The sequence below is a fragment of the Barbus barbus genome (genome assembly GCF_936440315.1).
Source record: "Barbus barbus genome assembly, chromosome: 36".
Taxonomy (NCBI): Eukaryota; Metazoa; Chordata; class Actinopteri; order Cypriniformes; family Cyprinidae; genus Barbus; species Barbus barbus.
The window spans coordinates 22358123-22369588 of NC_136714.1; positions in this window are offsets into that span (position 1 = coordinate 22358123).

An 11466-nucleotide genomic window follows, 5' to 3' on the forward strand; every position below is an offset into this window, starting at 1 on the left:
TAAACTGTTTCCCGTTTAAATACCCGAGTCCAGGTGACTATTTTGTAGCCAGATTTAGCGACTTCCCCACCCCCTTTGAGACTTTTTTCAAAAGTTTAGGGACAAATATAGCAACTTCTTGGACAAACCTTATCTAAGTTCTCATCTCGCCCACTGATCTATATTCATCTTTATCTTTAAATCTAGTGTCATTTAGCTACCAGTTTTAGCTACTTTCAATTGAAAGCAATTGGCAACACTAAATTGCAAACAAGCGATTCTAGAATATAACGACGAGTTATGATGTTGGAATGGGTCTGTCGCGGTACAACATAGCGCCAAATAAGTTTTAACGTTTATTAAATCTTAAAATAGCAAACCCCCTTCTACACTGAAGTCAGTGGAATTCACTGTTGTAAATATAACACAGTGGATAGCTGCTGCCGTAAAGCAATATATCGCAAAATGTTGTACCATATTGCAGGGTTAAAAAAATCAGTTGCTTTAAGGATTGAAATGAAAAATTGTTCATAATTTTTAAATGCAACAAAACTATAGAAAACAACTAATAACTCACCTTTCACAGTTTGCTATATAGTTCTTATTACTCTGTGAATAACGGAACTTAAGTATGTCATCTCTTAATAACAAACATTTACCTGGCACTTAAGAACTTCCCAGGTGCACCTGCCTCTCAAACAGGAAATTTAACTTTACTATCCTTTTATTCTCTTGTTCACATGCATTAGTTTATATTATTATGTTATTTTTGATCATTTAGTTGTGGTACATATGAATGTTAAATGTATGGCTTTCTGTAAAATATATTTCTAAACAATAAATATTTTTCTGTTTACATTTTTCTATTTAAATATTTATAAATATTTTATTTTATTTTTCTTTTGAACTATCAGGGGCTGAGACTGTGTATGTTATAGTGCCGTGCATCAGCCAAGCAACTGCTATTGAGATGAATGGGAATGCTAACAGATAGCTAGACATTGCATGAAAATAAATCAGCAGGTCTCTTCTCAGAGTAGACCTATCAATTGGTTTTTCGAGCAAACAGTCCATTTGCTGAAGCAGCTGCAGTCATCCACATCCACCTAGCAACACCTGTTTGCATTAAGCAAAACATGTTAGACTTTGCACCTGGTAATAGATGAGGAAAAGTAGCAAGGTTCATGAATGAGATGCATGTTTGTATTCTTTAAAAAGGGGTTGGAGAGTTGGCCAGAAAATAGAGATTTTACCAGCTGTCTTTACTGGATAAATTTTGGCAGGTTGCCACTGTGCAAACCAAAGTCTTGAAGGATTTTCTTTGCATCGGAAGTACTCAGTCATGCAAAATGCTCCTTTTTCTAGGTAATGTACTGTGCAATTAAAAAGCCTTAAAAGGCTTCACTGATCAAACATGCACAAGCACAAACACTCTCATGCACACAAACACGTCAAATGTGGAAAAACCAGATCAGCCAATTGAGATAATCTCTCACATCTGATTACTGCCATCTCATCTAAGCCGTCACCGTAACAGCTGGGGTTGTCATTAAGAGATGTGGTAACATGTAATAGTGTATGAACAATAAGTGGGGTAAAACCATGACCTGCAAAGGGGGATGGGGTGAGACAACAGGAAATGAAGGTCTGATGGAGCAATGGATACTCTGAATCAAGCCAATAGACGTCATGGAGGCCATGCTGGCTGTGTAAACAGTGCGTGTGAGTGTTTAAACTGCTGCGGACGAATTAAGTGTAAAATTAATTGACATCTAGAGCAAAAAAGCGATGGATTTTGCAATCTGCTTGGCCTATTAGTAATCATCTTTTGATAAGGTCTTATGACAATCAGTCTCAGTAATCACAGTAGGGAAAAACAGTGTTGCTCAGTATATACTACTCAAAGGTTTGAACAGGTGGGTAAAAATTTTGTATTTAAAGCTTTATGATTGTCAGCGGACAGTGTGCTGGAATGACTGGCTCTTAGGAGCAAGAACTGTAAAAAAAAACTGTAAAAAAAAAAAGTATGTTACTTGAAGTAAAATAAACGTCAACTGAAATAAAAAAAAAGCTTAAACTTATTTAGTTTAACTTGAAGCACTATAACGACTAAAACTAAATGAATAAAAACTATACTTTAAATAATAAAAACAACTAAATTCTCCTAAAAATTTAAATAAATTGAAAACAGAAAAGTAAAATCTAATTTAAAATATTATCAGAAACTAAGTATATCAATGATATATGATCCTCACTTTCAATCATTCAACTGAAAAGACAAGATCCGACTCTAAAGAGCCATTTATTCCTGAGTCTCATATTACCTGGTTAGAAATAGAACAAGCAATGCACTTTTCTGGAATTAATTTGTATAGTCTGTGGCACAGACTGTACAAAATGATTATTCTGACTGGAAAGAACTGACTCAAAAGAGCCATTCATTCCCTAGTCGCATACTGTGGATGAAAATATACTAATATCCTTGAGGTTGGGCTCTTTCAAAGAAATTACATAGCAACCACGTAGAACACCCTAACAACCATAGATAAAACCCAACGTTGTTCTGACTCAGACCAGGTATACTAATCTTCGCTCTCTTTCTTTCTTCCTCACATGCATGCACACACATTCTTTTTTTATCGCCTACTCTTGTCCTCAAACTGTGTCATTTGTCAAGGATGTGTAGTTGTCATGGAAACCTTTCTCTCCTTCCTATCTCTCTTCCTCTATCTTGCTGTCAGTGCTCAGTGTCATATCAGTGACACAAATATTGGAGGAAATTAATCTTATCATATAACCATGCAGCAATGACCAGCGGCTGAATTTATTGTACAAGATGGCAACACTGGATATAAGCTTAAAACATGAAGGAGACAAACTGCAAATTTTAGGCCTATAGTCCATTCACAAGCCCTAGGACAAATGATCAACATGTCGCTTGCCGATGTGGACTTCAGTCTTTATCATCTGTACATAAGAGTACTAATGTTTTTCCCTTAAAGCACAGTGAGTCAACATCCTGAAAAAGAGCGCTTTGTGATACCCTCCATTGTTGATATTTCTGTAATAGCCTGGTGTGGCCTGTGCCAGTAATTAGGTTTCGGTTTAGTAGCCTGGACGTTTCTATACAGGCAGAGCAAGAGACAGCCGACAGCTCTCAAAGGCACAGGGCTCCCTAAGGTTGAGTAGAACTGCTTGTTTCTATGGCAAATAATGACCAAAGGAGCCAATTAAAAGGAACATGCAATGTTCATATGCATGCATGTAGAGAATATGAAAGAAAAGAAACTGACAGAGAAAAAGATAGTGTTGAATAATCAGTTACATCTACACAGTTGCTGGGTGTGATGCTTGACAATACGTTGTCCTGGTCCAAACATATAGATAATATAGTAAGTACTATGGGTAAAGGTATAGCGGTGGCCAGGGAATGTTCTGCATTTATCCCATCTTCACTATTACAAGATGTGGTACAGTCATTAGTTTTATCGCATCTCGAGTACTGCCCTATGGTATGGTCAAGTGCTTCGGACAAACACCTAAAACAAAACTTCAGATGGTTCAGAACAGAGCAGCCAGGCTAGTGCTTCATTATCAGTTTCGGGCCAATGTTAGTGATATGCATAGAAAGTTATCATGGCTACCGGTGAAGGTTAAATTACATTTACGATTGTTGGTATATTTTTATAAGGTACTCAAGTATCATACTCCTTGTTTTTTCTTTGAAAAGCTAGTTTATGTGGGATTTAGACATGATTATAAAACACGTCAAGTGAGTAGGGATCAACTTTTTTTACCGTGTCCACGAACAAATTTGATGAAAAAGACTGTACTTTATCGAGGTTCTGTTGTTTGGAATATGGTTCCCATAGATACAGTTGGGCAAAAACGTATTTAGTCAGCCATCAATTGTGCAAGTTCTCCCACTTAAAAAGATGAGAGAGGCCTGTAATTTTCATCATAGGTACACTTCAACTATGAGAGACAGAATGGGGGGAAAGAATCCAGGAAATCACATTGTAGGATTTTTAAAGAATTTATTTGCAAATTATGGTGGAAAATAAGTATTTGGTCAATAACAAAAGTTCATCTCAATACTTTGTTATATACCCTTTGTTGGCAATGACAGAGGTCAAACGTTTTCTGTAAGTCTTCACAAGGTTTTCACACACTTGCTGGTATTTTGGCCCATTCCTCCATACAGATCTCCTCTAGAGCAGTGATGTTTTGGGGCTGTCGCTGGGCAACACGGACTTTCAACTCCCTCCAAAGATTTTCTATGGGGTTAAGATCTGGAGACTGGCTAGGCCACTCCAGGACCTTGAAATGCTTCTTACGAAGCCACTCCTTCATTGCCCGGGCAGTGTGTTTGGGATCATTGTCATGCTGAAAGACCCAGCCACGTTTCATCTTCAATGCCCTTGCTGATGGAAGGAGGTTTTCACTCAAAATCTCACGATACATGGACCCATTCATTCTTTCCTTTACACGGATCAGTCGTCCTGGTCCCTTTGCAGAAAAACAGCCCCAAAGCATGATGTTTCCTCCCCCATGCTTCACAGTAGGTATGGTGTTCTTTGGATGCAACTCAGCATTCTTTCTCCTCCGAACACGACGAGTTGAGTTTTTACCAAAAAGTTATATTTTGGTTTCATCTGATGATATGACATTCTCCCAATCCTCTTCTGGATCATCCAAATGCTCTCTAGCAAACTTCAGACGGGCCCGGACATGTACTGGCTTAAGCAGGGGGACACGTCTGGCACTGCAGGATTTGAGTCCCTGGCGGCGTAGTGGGTTACTGATGCAATAATTGTGCACTTGACAATAATTGTGGAACACACAACACTATTATACACTTATACACTTACTTATCTAACACACACTTGGTTTACATTTCGAATTTGCACATAATATACATACAAAACTGTTTATTGTATTACACCTGTACATACAACTGTCAGTTTGTATATTGTTATTCCCTATTTACTTGTTCTATTTTTACTCTTTTATTATCTGTATTTTTTTTTCTGTCACTGTCATCCTGTTGCACTGCGGAAGCTTCTGTCACAAAAAAAATTCCTCGTATGTGTAAACATTCCTGTCAATAAAGTTAATTCTGATTCTGATTCTGACATTTCAGCAAGACAATGAGCCCAAACACAAGGAAACTCTCAATTGGTTTCAGGGAAAGTAAGTAACACTGCTAGAATGGCCCAACCAATCACCTGACTTGAATCCAATAGAATATTTATGGAAAGAACTAAAGATCAGAGTTTGTAGAAGAGGTCCACAGAACCTTCAAGATTTGAAGACTGTGTGTGTTTGGAAGAATGGGCCAAAATCACACCTGAGCAATGCATACGACTAGTTTCTCCATACAGGAGGCCTCTTGAAGCTGTCATTACCAACAAAGGCTTTTGTACGAAGTATTAAATCAATTTCAGTAAGCGTGTTCAATACTTTTTCCCTGTGTCACTCCGCTTTATTACACATAACTTAATTTCTGAACTTATTTGTATTGTTTTCTTTGTATGTATGGATTACTTGGGTTGTTACCAACATCTGGTGAAAATTTCATGTCAACAGCACCTTTAGAAATATATTTAATGAGAAAAATGGTGACGTGTTCAATACTTATTTTACCCTCTGTATATACACACAAACACATACACACATCTATCTATCTATCTATCTATCTATCTATCTGATAGATAGATATAGATATATAAACATATAATAATAAAATTTATATATTATTACATATTTAAACATTTTATAAATATATTTTAGTTTTTATAATGTATGCTAATGACAAAAATAGAAAAAAAAAAATCAGATCACATTAGTCATTTTGCAGTCCAATTCAGTAGTTTATTTTGTAATTAAAATTTAATTATATCTATATTCTTCATCTTAAATGTTTTTTCATTGTATAATTTTTACATTTTAAACTATATTTTTATGTTCAATTTTAACTTAAAAAAAAATTGCTGCCACAATACTAGAAAATTGCTATCCAGTTGCTAAGGTGTTCGGAGTTTTTAGCATGTTGCTATGCAGTTGCAGATGAGCCGTGCACAAAAATTTAAGAAATGGCCCAAAACTTTTTGAAAGTGATGGAACTTTTAAGAACTGAATTACTATTTTTAAACTAAATTGTTAAACTGATATGCCATCTTTAAAATGTGGTCCTCGTTATGCTGGAATAACAGCAAAACATGTTGCAACGGTCAAAACAAGCATTCCTACACTCTTAAAAATAAAGGTTCATTATTGGCATCTCCGGTTCCTTGAAGAACCTCTACTTCCATCCATTCCTAAAAGGGTTCTTATAGTGGATTTTTTTTTTTTTTTTATATATAGATTTTTAAAATGTTCTTTTTCTTAAAAACGGTTCACTGACAGGTTCTTTAAGGAAACAAATTTGGTTCTTCTATGGAAACACTGCACAAACCCCTTTTTGCACAAACTTTATTTTTAAGAGTGCAATTAAAAAAAAACACATCAGTTCCTCTGAGAATGAAAAAGTGCTTTAGACTAGTTTTCTCCAGTCTTTGTGAGGGTTTTTCTTATCTGCTGTGCTGACAGAAGGTCAACTGAACATCTGCGATATCTCTATAGCTCAAACCATCACACAGATGTGTTAACCTAAAGGCTAATTGCTCCTGGAGCTGAGAACAGTGACATCCGTGAGCCCGTCACATCTCTCAACGTCATGCATGACCTTTCAAAACAAGGAGAGGGGAAAGTGACACTCTTCCCGTGAGCATGGCAGAATACAATTTTAACAGAAACTCTCCAGTAACCTATTTTGCAAATGATAGTGCAAACATATTTTCAGTAATATAAACTGCTTTAAATATCACACCTTCCTTGTATAAGCACAAAAAAACTTTGGAGACCTTTAGTTTGACCTTAAACTTTTGTAATCTGTATTTCTTTCAGGTAGGAAAAGACCATTTAATGTTTTCCTTTTATTTTGGAAAATATTAAGCAGATTTTAACATTATATTTGCTGAATGCTGTAATGACAGAGGCCCTGTCAATATTCTACAGCCAAACAAAATCAGGAAAGCTGATTCAAATGATGATAAAGTTTTATGAGTTATTCCTGTTTTTCCTGTAACCCCCATAGACTCACACCACAATGATGAATCTTAATTGTAAGATCATTTGAGCTCTTCGTGACAACCATTGTTTCTTTTGCCACATCCAGTGAGCCCTAAATACAAACCCCTAAAACATGGCATTAATTATTTAACGTTCATTACACTTCAGGGTAATTGCCTTAAAATACCAGGAAAAAATCTGTAAAAACCTAAAAAAATAAATAAAATAATAATTGTTACCTGATTTAGCCAATAAAAAAATCTAAATAGTCAATTTTCAGGTTTCCATACCCCAATGAATTTGTAGAGTTATTATAGCATTATTTATGTACTATTATATATTTATTCATATTTTTAGTTCTTTTTTTATTATTATTCTACGTTTTTTCTATATATTTGTTTTTATCTTGCTTAGCTTATTTTTTATTTCAGTTGTAGTTTTAGCAATTTTACTCATCAAATTTTATATATATATATATATATATATATATATATATATATATATATATATATATATATATATAGTATATAGTAGGCCTGTATTAAAATATATATCATCTTTACATACAACACAAGTTCTTTAAGTTGTTTTTTCTTTTCTGTTTAAGTAATAGTTTATTTTAAAGTTATATATTATATATATGGTTATTTAATTAACAAAACATTTTTTTAACTGTAACAACAATGCAAATTTGTCACTCAATTTGACAACGTATGTCAGATAAATTAGCTCAACATTCATTGTCATTTCAGTAAATTAAATAGCATAAATCACGTAATTGTTTCTGGTAAGACGCTGCAGAATGAAAAACTTGTTCATTTAATTGGTTTTAGTAAATCGATACTCCCAGCCACTGGCGTGGACACAAAACAAACAGTTGATTTCATGAACTACAGGTCAATAGATACTACAGTGGTGCCTTGAGAACTGAATGAATTGAGCTCAAAAGAGTTAAGCCTGCAGCCCCCTTTAAATGATTGTGTCCCTTCGGTCTTATCTGAGGTGGAGGACCTTCATCCACACACACTCATCCAAACGGACAGCAAAGCCTTGGCCTCTAGTGCCTTTGTGTGGTTGAATGTTATCACTGTCACAGGGTGTCTGTAATTATCAAACGTTTAGAGGTTCCTGCAAACATGAGGGCTCCACTCAGGATGTTACCGGTATGGCAGGTTTTAGTGTGGATGGGGCTTCACTTCTCCTCAGGGTGTTCTGTGAAGAATGAGTCACACTGCCTTCCTGGCAGCTGCCATTGCTGATTACATTATAGATTGCTGGGAAATGAAAACCAATAGAGCAATGATGTAAATAAAAAGGTGGCAGAAGTGGCCATTACTTCATGACACATGCACACAATATTAAGTCATTAGACACATGGTTTAATGGTCTCTTTATAGAAGTGAACAATATTTTTGTGCACAATTATTGTACTATTTTGTTATACAAATACAATCTAAATCAGGCATAATATATAAGGAGACAACTTCTATTTTTTATTTTGGATTAAATTTTATTTTATTATTATTTTTATTTTATGATTTTGTTTTTTGACAAATCTAATGAATAATATAAGCAGTAAATAATAATAGTATCTAATTTATTACATCAATTTGCAATGTAAAAAAAACGAACTGAGAAATATGGTAATCTCGCCACCTGCTGGAATTTTATGGCAATGCATTGTTTATTAGGAAAGGAAAGGGGTGTGTGGCCAAGTATGGTGACCCATACTTGGAATTTGTGCTCTGCATTTAACCCATCCAAGTGTACACACAGTAGTGAACACACACACCCGGAGCAGTGGGCAGCCAATGCTGTGGCGCCCGGGGAGCAGTTGAGGGTTCGGTGCCTTGTGCTAGGGTCTCACCTCAGTCATGGTATTGAGGGAGGAGAGAGTGTTGGTTATTCACTCCCCCCACCTACAATCCCTGCCAGACCTGAGACTCGAACCCACGACGTTCAGGTTACAAATCCAACTCTCTATCCATTAGGCCAGAATGTATTTAATTAAGGGTAACGTGTTTCTCTAATCATATTCTCAGACAATTAAACACCTATTTTATAAAGGTCCATCTGAAACAAAATTATCTAGTAGTAAATTCTTGCAAGCAATTTTTTAATTAGAGATTAGTTACAGTTATTAAATGATAAAACTGTGGTAACTTTATGACAACCATGAAAAATAAATAAATAAAATTTATGTTTTGGTAATTCTGTTTGATACCTATATGACTGACCTTAATATTCTGAGCTGTAATATTAATGGACTAAATGGCCCTCACAAACGTACGTGTTTTCTGGATTTTTTTGAAATATTGATATAGTGTTAGTTCAAGAATCCCATTTGAAAGACGAGGATATACGCAGGTGTAATAATAAGTTTTATGAAGTGGTATCTCACTCATCTTCGGATACTAAAACCAAAGGTGTCCTAATATTGGTCTTCCTACTTCTTTTCAGGCCCGTATATCGGTGATTAAAATGAACGTTCTCCCACGTATTAATTTCTTTTCTTCCATGACTCTCGCTCCACCGGTTGGCTACTGGAACAAACTAGATGCATGTGTTTCACGGTATATATGGGATGGCAAACGTCCTCGTATTAAACTGACTACCTTACAACGATGTAGATTACATGGAGGTCTTTCTTTCCCTAATTTTAGACTGTATGCTCAAGCCTTTTCCCTCCGCCCTTTATCAGTTTGGTTTGATCCTGTGATTTTTTGACTTCTATGTCTTGGAGAGCAATTGAGGAATCTAACGTTTATCCGTATAAATTGAAGCATCTTGTCTTTTCGGGAGTTCCGCTTAGGCAGTGTAAATCTCGGTTTGGTCCCATTGTAACCCTCCTCCTCTCCACATGGAGGGATGTTGAAAGGCGTTCACAACTAATTACAAAATGCCATAGGCATTCGCCTATTTTCCACAATAATAACCTTTTGTCAGGCAGTACTCCATTTCATTGTTCGCAATGGACTTATAATAAAGTAAACACTCTGGGAGATATCTATGATGATAGTGGTTTAAAATTTATTTTAAGTCTACCAAGAGGTGAGATGGGATGGGGTGGGTTTTAAATTTGTGCAGCTGCTTTTTGTTTTGTACTACTGTTCCACAAAATAAAACTCAATAAACAGTTGCTAACAAAAAAAAAATAATCGTTGAGGGAATCGTTTGGGAGTCGTTGAGCAAGTACGGTAAAAATAAATGCATATTATAAAACAATGAAAGTCTTTTTTGACCTTGCATGTCAACCAGTTGTTGGGGACTCCCAAAACCAAAATATGAACCTTTCATTACCCATAATAGGGGCACTTTAATTCATAATTAAGAAAGATATTTTTCCCATTATCTTCAATTTATCTAAATAGTTTCACTACACAGTTACCTGGCAGACAGTTTTGAGTAAAAATCTGTTTCTACACTGTCAAAACTGAAGTATATATTGGGTTTAAGCATACAGGCGAAGAAGATTAAATTGCAGCATGAATCAATCATCTTGTCGCAGGAAGTGAGCTGAGGGGAAATCATTTTAAGTGAAGAACAAGAGAAAAATTGTGTCACACCTGTGTGACTCACCAGCAGCTTTCTCTGAGCGAGATCCAGGCGTATAATATCTCCAGCTTGAGCTAAAGAATGCTGGCAGGAGATCTTTCAAGAGCATTTCCTGCAATAGCTGTTGCTTCTGGTGAAAAACACAAGAGCCTGTTTCACAGAAGGGGATAATGGCTGGGTTTCTCTTTTTTTCTTGTGTATGTCTGGTGGAAAACAATAACCAGAAAGAGAGACAGACATACAGAGAAAAGAGAGTCCTTCATTCCAAACTCATATGAGCTAGATTTCGAGATGGTCCTCACTGCAGAACACAAGATCCAGGGGACGGTTGGATCTAGATCCAAATCCTCCCACCTTACATATACCTGAACCTACCCATCTCCACCCCCTGATCCCTAAACCCACCCATCCCCACCCCTAAACCCACCAATCTCCACCCCCTAGATGTGATCCAACCCCACCCCCTGGATCCTGAGGGGCTACTGCATGGAGTGTATTTCTTCAGAATTTTTCCTTTGTTTTCCACGGAAGAAAATGAGACAGTGTGATGAACTATTCCTTTAAGACAGGGAGAAGAAGAAAACAGGGCACTTTGATGGGGTGTGGCACAGTAATTGATCATCAGAAAATGCATATGCTACACATTAAAATAATAAATAAAATAAAAACAACTTGATGTGTACGTTCAAAAAAGTCAAAAGTAAGTCCCAAGACCCCTAGATGTGGATCCAACCCTGCCCCCTGGATCTTTGTTCTGCAGTGAGGGGCTACTGACACTCTGCAAGTTGCTTTACCTCAAACCTCCACAAAGCCTCTGGC